The sequence below is a fragment of the Panthera leo genome, chromosome E1 (genome assembly GCF_018350215.1).
Source record: "Panthera leo isolate Ple1 chromosome E1, P.leo_Ple1_pat1.1, whole genome shotgun sequence".
NCBI classification, from domain to species: Eukaryota; Metazoa; Chordata; class Mammalia; order Carnivora; family Felidae; genus Panthera; species Panthera leo.
This window is the reverse complement of record NC_056692.1, coordinates 41,778,969-41,787,069: the sequence shown is the minus strand read 5'-3', so window position 1 is coordinate 41,787,069 and position 8,101 is coordinate 41,778,969.

The following is an 8,101-nucleotide window of genomic DNA, read 5'->3' as shown; positions in this document are numbered from 1 at the left end:
CCCCGGTCCCCAAATAAAGAGCAAATTTCACTGAAACGGAATGTGTGCGTATTTCCTTTCCCTTCTCCTTCGTGGAGGTGGCATCCGGGGTGGGGGGGAGGGGAGGGTGGAAGGATCGGAGAAGACTGGGCGCCCCAGACAAAAGACTTCCCAGGACAGGGCTGGGAGCTCCCCTGGGCTCTGAGCTAAGAGAAGACACTGTGGCCCAAGCAAGGGGCCTCGGTGGCACTCTCCTGTTGGGTTGGAAGTGGGGCAGGATGAAAGTTCCTGACAAGGGGCAGGGAGGAGCCGGAAGGAGAGCTGGGACAGGATGGGGGGCTGGGGTGGAAGGGAGCCGGCGAGGCAGCCTAGGAGAGTGGCTGGGAGCAGAGATGGGATCCAAGATGGGACTGTGGAGGAAGTCATGGGGCAGGGGGCGGGGTTGAGGTGGGTGTATGTGTGCTAGGGGGAGGGGTCATTTCTCACATCTCCCATTCCCTGGGCACGAGGGGCAGTGGGAGTGTGGAGGGTGCCCTTCCCTTAGCAGTGCCCTCCCCCACGTTGCTGAATTCCCACTCCATGGCTAAGTCACTAACTGTGCTTTCCTAGTGACAAGGCTATGGGGACACCCTCCAGTGCTGCCCCCCACCCCGCCCTTCTCTAGACTGGACACTGAAGGCTGAAGGCGCTTGGGACGTCTGAACTGGAGTCTGACCCAAGTCCCTGACCGCTCTGTACGGATGACAGAAGAATCCCAGAGCTTGCCTGCAGGCTGATCTTCCCTGATACCCTTCCTTCCCAGCCCCTTTCGTCCAGGAAGACTTCCTGATTGTCCCTGATCTGCACACTTCCCTCTGAGGCAGCCCAGCTCTCATGGCCGCTGCTCTGTTCTGTCCATGTTGCTGTGCTCGGTCTCCCTGCTAAGTCCTCGGAACCCCTGAAGGACAGGCCTATGTCTGCCCGCTCAAACACAGCCTCTTCCATCTGTGGGTTCTCACCTGGGCCTCTGGGGCAGCGGGACACGGACAAGCCCAAGGCAGGGAGCTGGGGGTGGGGGTGTGGCGGAGAATTGGATTGAAGCCCAAACCCCAGACCCAGAGAGGGTCAGAAGGTCGGGAAGGCTGCGTGCGTCACTTCGGAGGTAGGGGTCTCCAAGGACTATTTGCACTTAGGTGGCTATGGGAGGAGAGAAGATCCTAGGGGGCCGGGGCTCTGACTGTCTCCTCTTCTGTGCTGCTACCTCGAGTGGAGCCGGAAGGGTGAAGCGAAGGCAGGCCCGGGGCCTGGTGCACATCGCAAGCGATGCGGACTCAGACGCTCCAAGCCTTTGTCCAGGCCACTCTCCTGCCTGCAGGGAAAGGTCTGGAAATCAGCTTCAGGGTAGTATTCACCTCCTCCCAGAAGCCTCTCCTGATTTCTCGGGGGTAGAGTTAGCGTCTCTGGTTCCGTCTCCCTACTGCCCTGTCACTAGGCGCTAGCCGCTTCCCGTGTCATTTTGTCCCCCTCTTCTCTCTCCCATCCCACTCCCTCCGCACCAGGAGAGGAGGGGTGGGAACACAGAATGGCTGCCATGAGCTTTGGTTCATTCTGTGTTGTCAGAGGAGTGGGACGGCGCGTGCCTGCGTCGGTGTCCATGGTCGCCTGGCTGGCGGCCTGCCTGGGAGAGCTTCGGTCAGTTTGAGGCTGAGGGAAGAGACCCCTGCTGTGAATTATGGGCGACCACAGACCGTTTCAGTTTGACACGTCTGGCTGACCGCCAGTGACGGGGGTGCACCTGTTCCCTTGGAGTATTGAGCCGGTGGATTAACCAGACCCCACCCATGTGGCAGCCGGAGGGGCCTTAGATGTGATATGAATGGTGACAATAATAGCTACCTTCTGAAAGAAGCACTTACGTGCTCTAGCACAGAGCTATTTGTCTTACGCACACCGTATTGCTAGAATATTGATATGGCTTTTTAAATAGAGGGAGAATCAGCAGTGGCTTGAACAAGACAGAGATTTCTTTCCTCTTTTTTTAAAAAAATTTTTACTGTTTTATTAATTTTTGAAAGAGAGAGAGAGAGAAAATATGAGCAGGGGCGGGGGGTGGGCAGAGAGAGAGGGAGACACAGAATCCGAAGCAGGCTCCAGGCTCTGAGCTGTTAGCCCAGAGCCCAACGCGGGGCTCGAACTCACAATCCGTGAGATCATGACCTGAGCTGAAGTTGGCCGCTTAACTAACTGAGTCCCCCCCCCCCCCGGGCACCCCAGAAGTTTCTTTCTCTTTTATATAAAATTTAAGTGGCATCTGGGGAGTCAGCAGCTCCCTTCCCCGAGGACGTCCCAAAGCCCAGGGTCCTATTTTGTGGCATCCCAATGCCCTCCTCTACATGACTGAAGATGGCCCCTCACCCCCTCTGTGTTCCAGTCAGTGGGAAGGGAGGGAAAGGGAAAGTGCAGGCGTGCTGTCACTATGCTGTGTCACAGTGACCCTCAGACTTAGCAGTCTCAAACACCCTTTCCTTTCACTCATGCTTTTGTGGGCCGGGCTTGGAAAGGGCTCAGCTCGGCACCTGCCACTTGGAATGTTTCACGCAGTGACAGAGGCTGGCTGGGGCTGCGGTCGGTTGAGGGCACCCCTGTGGCTGATGCCCAAGAAGGCTTCCTCGCGTGGCCACTGCTGGCTGCTGGCTGGGGGCTCGGCTGGGTCTGCTGACCCTGCACCTGCACGATATTGACAGGGTAGTGGGACCTACCCGGTAGCTGGCTCCCCCAGGGTGAGTGCTCCAGGAGGATCCAGGAGGATCCAGTGACTGGGGATTCCTGGGGCTGCTGTGACAAAAGACCCCAAACCGGGTGGTTTCCCAGCAGTTCTGGAGCTGGGAAGTCTGGAACCAAGGCTTTGGCAGGGCTGTGAGGGAAGGGTCTGTTCCAGGCCTCTCTCCGTGGCTTGTAGACAGTTTCTTTATTTCTTCACCTTGTCTTCCCTCTCTGCATGTCTGTTTCTGTGTCCAAATCGCCCTTTTATTTAAACACAGCAGCTGGGGCGCCTCGGTGGCTTAGTCGGTGGGGCGTCTGACTTTGGCTCAGGTCACGATCTCACGGTTCGTGGGTTCGAGCCCCGCGTCGGGCTCTGTGCTGACAGCTCAGAGCCTGGAGCCTGCTTCGGATTCTCTGTCTCCCTCTCTTCCGGCCCCTCCCTCGCTCACACTCTGTTTCTCTGTCTCTCAAAAATAAATAAATGTTAAAAAAAATTTAGAAAAAAACAACAACACAGCAGTCATAACAGAATAGGGGTCCACCCTGCTCCGGTCTGACCTCACCTTAATTAGTTACATCTGCAATGACTCTATTTCCAAATAAGGTTGCATCCCGAGGTACCGGGAGTTAGGATTTTGACACACGAATTTGGGGGTGGGGACACCATTCAACCCATAAACGACCGTCTTTTATGACCTGGCCTCACAAGCCACCTATCACCTTTCCAACTCTATTGGTCAAAGCGGTCACAGGCCCGCCCGCATTCGAGAAGAGGGGACACGGACCCCATTGTAGAACTACACACGGGATAGGAGGTATTTCTGTGGTCATCTTTGCTACAATCTGCCTTGGGACCCCACTCCCACTCCTAGAAACAGAGCAGCACGAGACACGTAAACGCGCGTCTCCTTGGTTAACACTTAGTCACGTGGCCCCACTTCACCGGGAGAGGTCTTTAGCTGGGTGGCCCTGTGCCCAGCTCAAGCTCTTTTATTATTATCTTTATTAAAAAAAAAAATTTGTTTAGCGTTTATTTTAGGGGCGAGGGTGCAGAGAATCCGTAGCGGGCTCTACCCCGTCAGGGCAAGGCCCCATGTGGGGCTTGAACTCACCAACTCGTGAGATCACGACCTGAGCGGAAGTCAGGCGCTCAACCCACTGAGCCACCCAGGCGCCCCTCAGGCTCTTTTATGGAAGGCAGCTGTCCTGATCGCTATACCACCAATGACCCCAAGCTCTTCTGTGATGGAAAGAGGAGAGAGTGAGTATTGGGGCAACTCGTGTTATCTGTTACAAACACGATCTCCTTTGAACACCGTCTGGAAATCATCTGGGTCCATCTCTTCATCAAGCAGGTGGGAATCCTGAGAGTCTGAATCTGAGCTGTCACACGGGGCTCTCCCCCACGAGTCCTTCACCGGCAGGGAGCCCACGGCTGGTGCAGGGGCCTCAGAGACGAAAGATCTGGATTCGCGTCCCGTCTGCCATTAGCAGCCGTGTGACCTCGGCCTCGTCATCTCATTTCCCTGCACACATTTTTTCGCCGGTCATTCGGGGAGACTTACACCTTGCACGATAATAGTGACAGTTCGCTACTTTAAGGGGACTCAGAGAGGTTATGTACTCTGCCAAAGGTCACACAGCTGGTGGGTGGTGGAGCTCGTGAGGACAGCCCAGGTCAGCTGGGCACAGCCTGGCACAGGCTTATTAACACCCTCTGTTATCCTTCACTCTTCTCCTCCACTTCCAACCCTTCTCCAAACTGCCGTGACAACTCTCCCTTCCAACTACCCCAAGGGAAAGTCCCCCTCCTTCCCCATCCAGCCCCCGCTTTCGGAAAAATCTAGGCTGACGAGGATAGGATTTATATTTGCAGGTGCTGTGGGCAGGGAGGGGAAAATACTGAATTCTGTGCTGCAGGACCCTGGGTGCAGATGGAGTCTCCTGGGGGGAGAAAAGTGGGGGGCAGAGTCCAAGCTCCAAATGGGTGACCTGAGCCCCTAGTCGGGCCTGAGTTGATTTCGAGGGCGTGGGAAGGGGGCTCAAGGCGTGTGCGTGTGTGTGTGTGTGTGTGTGTGACAGCTATCTTCAGCCTAAGGGTTTCTCCAGGGAAGAGGGGACCCCCTGGGTTCCTGGCATCTGGGGGCAGCCGCCTTTCCGCACCTTTGCTGCGACCACCCAGTGCGGGAAAGAGGCATTGGCCTAAGAGCTGGGCCAGGCCGCTTTGGAGGCAGCCTTGGGACAGGTGGTCATGGAGGACGCGAGGCTTGTCAAATTCCTGCCCTTGCGTTCCTGTCACCTATGTGGGGACTCCCCATCCCGCTTGCGACCGCGCCCTCGGCCTCACCCTGGGACCCCACGTGTTCCTGGGGTGTTCCTCGCCTAGTTTCAGCCGAGCCCTCACCCCACCCTCAACGCTGCCCGGTGGCCATCCTCCCCGTCCTAGAGGGCATGGGGGTGGGCAGGCGGAGAGGGGGGTTTTCACCTTCCTTCAGTCTGCCTGCCGGGAAGTACTCGGGGCCTCCTCTAAGCAGGGCTCCACAGCAGCCTTTGGGCCTATGAAGACGAGTGAGAAGCGTAGCTCAGTTCTGGAAGTGGCCATACAGCTCAGAAAGCACATCCACAGCCTCTTTCTCTTTGTCCCAACACCCCGGAGAGGACCCAGAAGGGGAATCTGTGGTTCGCAAAGGAGAAAAATGAAAGCTATAGGTTCGGTTGACGTGGTGGAATACACGTCATTTCTTAGGCACAAGACACAGCTCTACATGGCTCTGGCACTCAGGTCAATCCCCAGATCTACCCTCTGTCCGAAGGGGCTCCGTCCTGTCCTGACGGGGGATAATGGCAAACAGGTCCCACCAGGCTGCGATCTGGCAGGAGGCCAGGCCCTCCGAACTAGGGTTGGAGCCTGGCGCCCCCTGGTGGCACAATGCAGCCTCTGCCGCCTCGCCACCCTCGTTTTGCAAAGTGGGCCCAGGGCCAGGGCTTGCCCAAACAGACGCACCTCCCAATTTGCTTTTGGGATGTAAACGGTGTCCGGTGAAGCATTATTGTTCTTCTTGTTACCAGAAACCAGAATTGAGAAAAACAAGGGGCGCCTGGGTGGCTCGGTCACTTAAGCGTCAGACTCTTGGTTTCAGCTCGGGTCATGATCCCAGGGTGGTTGGTGAATTCCAGCCCCGCTTGGGGCTCCGCGCTGCCAGTGTGGAGCCTACTTGGGATTCTCTCTCTCTGCCCCTCCCCCACTAGCTCGCGAGCGCGCTCTCTCTCCCTCTCGGAATAAATAAAAACTTAAAAATAAACAAACAAAAGAATTGAGAGAAACAAGGCAGAACACTGACATTTACTGAGACTTGCTTTTTTATCCTGTCTTGCGGAAAAGCAAAACTCAGAGAGGCGGAAAAAGGACTCTTGCCCAGGCTCACACCAAGCCAACAGCAGAGCCAGGATGTGGTTGTCCCTGTAGCCCAGCCAGTTACTGCTCCTGGGCCTGAGCTGGGGAGGGGGCTGGGGTTGAGGAAGGGGCGCTTAGTAGGGCAGACCCAGCGGCTCCTGGGGGGTGCAGGTGAGGCGGCACTGCTGGGATCGTGGGGTGGGGATTCTAAGCCAGAACTTGAGTCTTACGCAGCTGTGTGGTCTCGGGCAGGTGTCTTCACCTCTGTGAGCCTCACACTTCTTGGCCAAAAGGTGGGCAATTATAACGATACTTTGACAGCCCCGCTTAGGAAAAAGGAGTCCAGATTTTGGAGTCAGGCATCGTGTTAAACTCTGGATTTGCCAAGGACGAGTTACGTGGCCTGAGGCTAGTTACTTAGTATCTCTGAGTTGGTTTCTGAGTCCGTGCGAGGAGTTGTCGCAAGGACTCGGTGAGTTGATGGGGCTTGGAGCACGCTGGAAAATTCAAGGCTTTGCTGGTGATGCTGGTTTCATCAGTGCCTTGGAAAGGAGCTCTGGGAAATGGGTCTGACACCCGATCCCCCCACGCCAGTTCCCCCGACCCCAGTCATATCGGTTCTCAGGTTCACCCTACACACCAGCGGGGAGAAGGTTCCGCCCTGCCTGGGTCCCCACTCCTTCCCACACTGTCTAGTTACCTCAGGCAACTGCCCTGTTCCCCCTTTGTTCTCCTCACGACCTGGAAAGGAAGTCCAGACTCGGTCCTGGAGTCTCCTACCCAGAGCCTCAATCTTAGGCCCCGAGGGATTTCATCTAAGAATCCCAGTTAATCCCCAGGAGGCCTGAGGGGCTGTCCCAAGGCCTACGACCAGAGCCTTTCAGTCATCCTGAGGTCCTAGAACCCACGTCCTCCTGGAACCAAGCCTGTGATGGTGCCTGGGCGGGAGCCCACGGGAGACTTACTGTGGTTCACTTTTACCTGTTATGCGGCTGGCCTGGCACCCAACACTGCCCTGGCCCCCTCCCGGCCCTGGCCCCAGGGCTGGCGTTGTGGGTACCAGGGAGATGGTGGGAGGAGGGGTGAGGGCAGGGGAGTGAGAGAGGCTGACAGGAGGCGGGGACTCTGGGGGGCTGAGGACTATAAAAGAGTACGGCTGAGGGGCCCGGGCACCCTTTGGCTTGAGGCAGGCGTGCGCGTGCACTCAGGACTCAGGGTAAGCAGTCTCAGCCGGGGTGGGGGCCAGCCTCTGCAGACTCCTTGGGCCTCGGGCCTGGGATGGGGGAAGGACTTGATGCCTTGCAGAGCAGGGGTGGGTGTCGGGGGTTCTGAGGTCCTGCTTGGAGTGGACTCTACACCTGGACGAATCTGCCACCCTGGAAGAGCAGTCTGCTGACCAGAAGACAGAAAACGTGTGCGGGGAGTGGGTGGTGGCCACGCACACAAATGTGCGTGACCATGACCTCGGGGGGGGGGGGGTCTGACCGTGCAACCGTGCCTATCAGCTGAGGGTGACACGGGTGACAGCGTCCTCTCCAGGACCTGTACCTGGATGTCAACCCTGACGGCGGAGGGGGGCGGCAGACCCACGGGCTGGGGATTTCTGTCCTTGGGTTCCCAAGTTCATTCTGTGTGCTCCCACTCGGTCGGTGAGCTGGAGCACCCCTACATCCCACCCCGCGTCTGCCTCCTCAGAGCCACAAGGTTCTGGATGTCGTGAGCCCTGGCTCCCCTGCCCCACGTCCCCCACCTTCTCTGCCACACTTTCGACGGTGCCGAGGGCCTGGCTGAGCTCCGGCTGCTGGGCAGGTCGTGACCTGGCTGTCCGTGCTCCCCCAGGGCAGGGTCTAGCAGGTGGGGTGGTGGGGGTCGAATAGCCCTTCACTCTGCCCCTTTGTCCCCAGGCTTGGACAAATGAGTGATGAGTCAAGGGGTCGGGCAGGTGGACTCAGCTCTGCCTCTATCCTCCTGCTCCTCGTTCCTCAG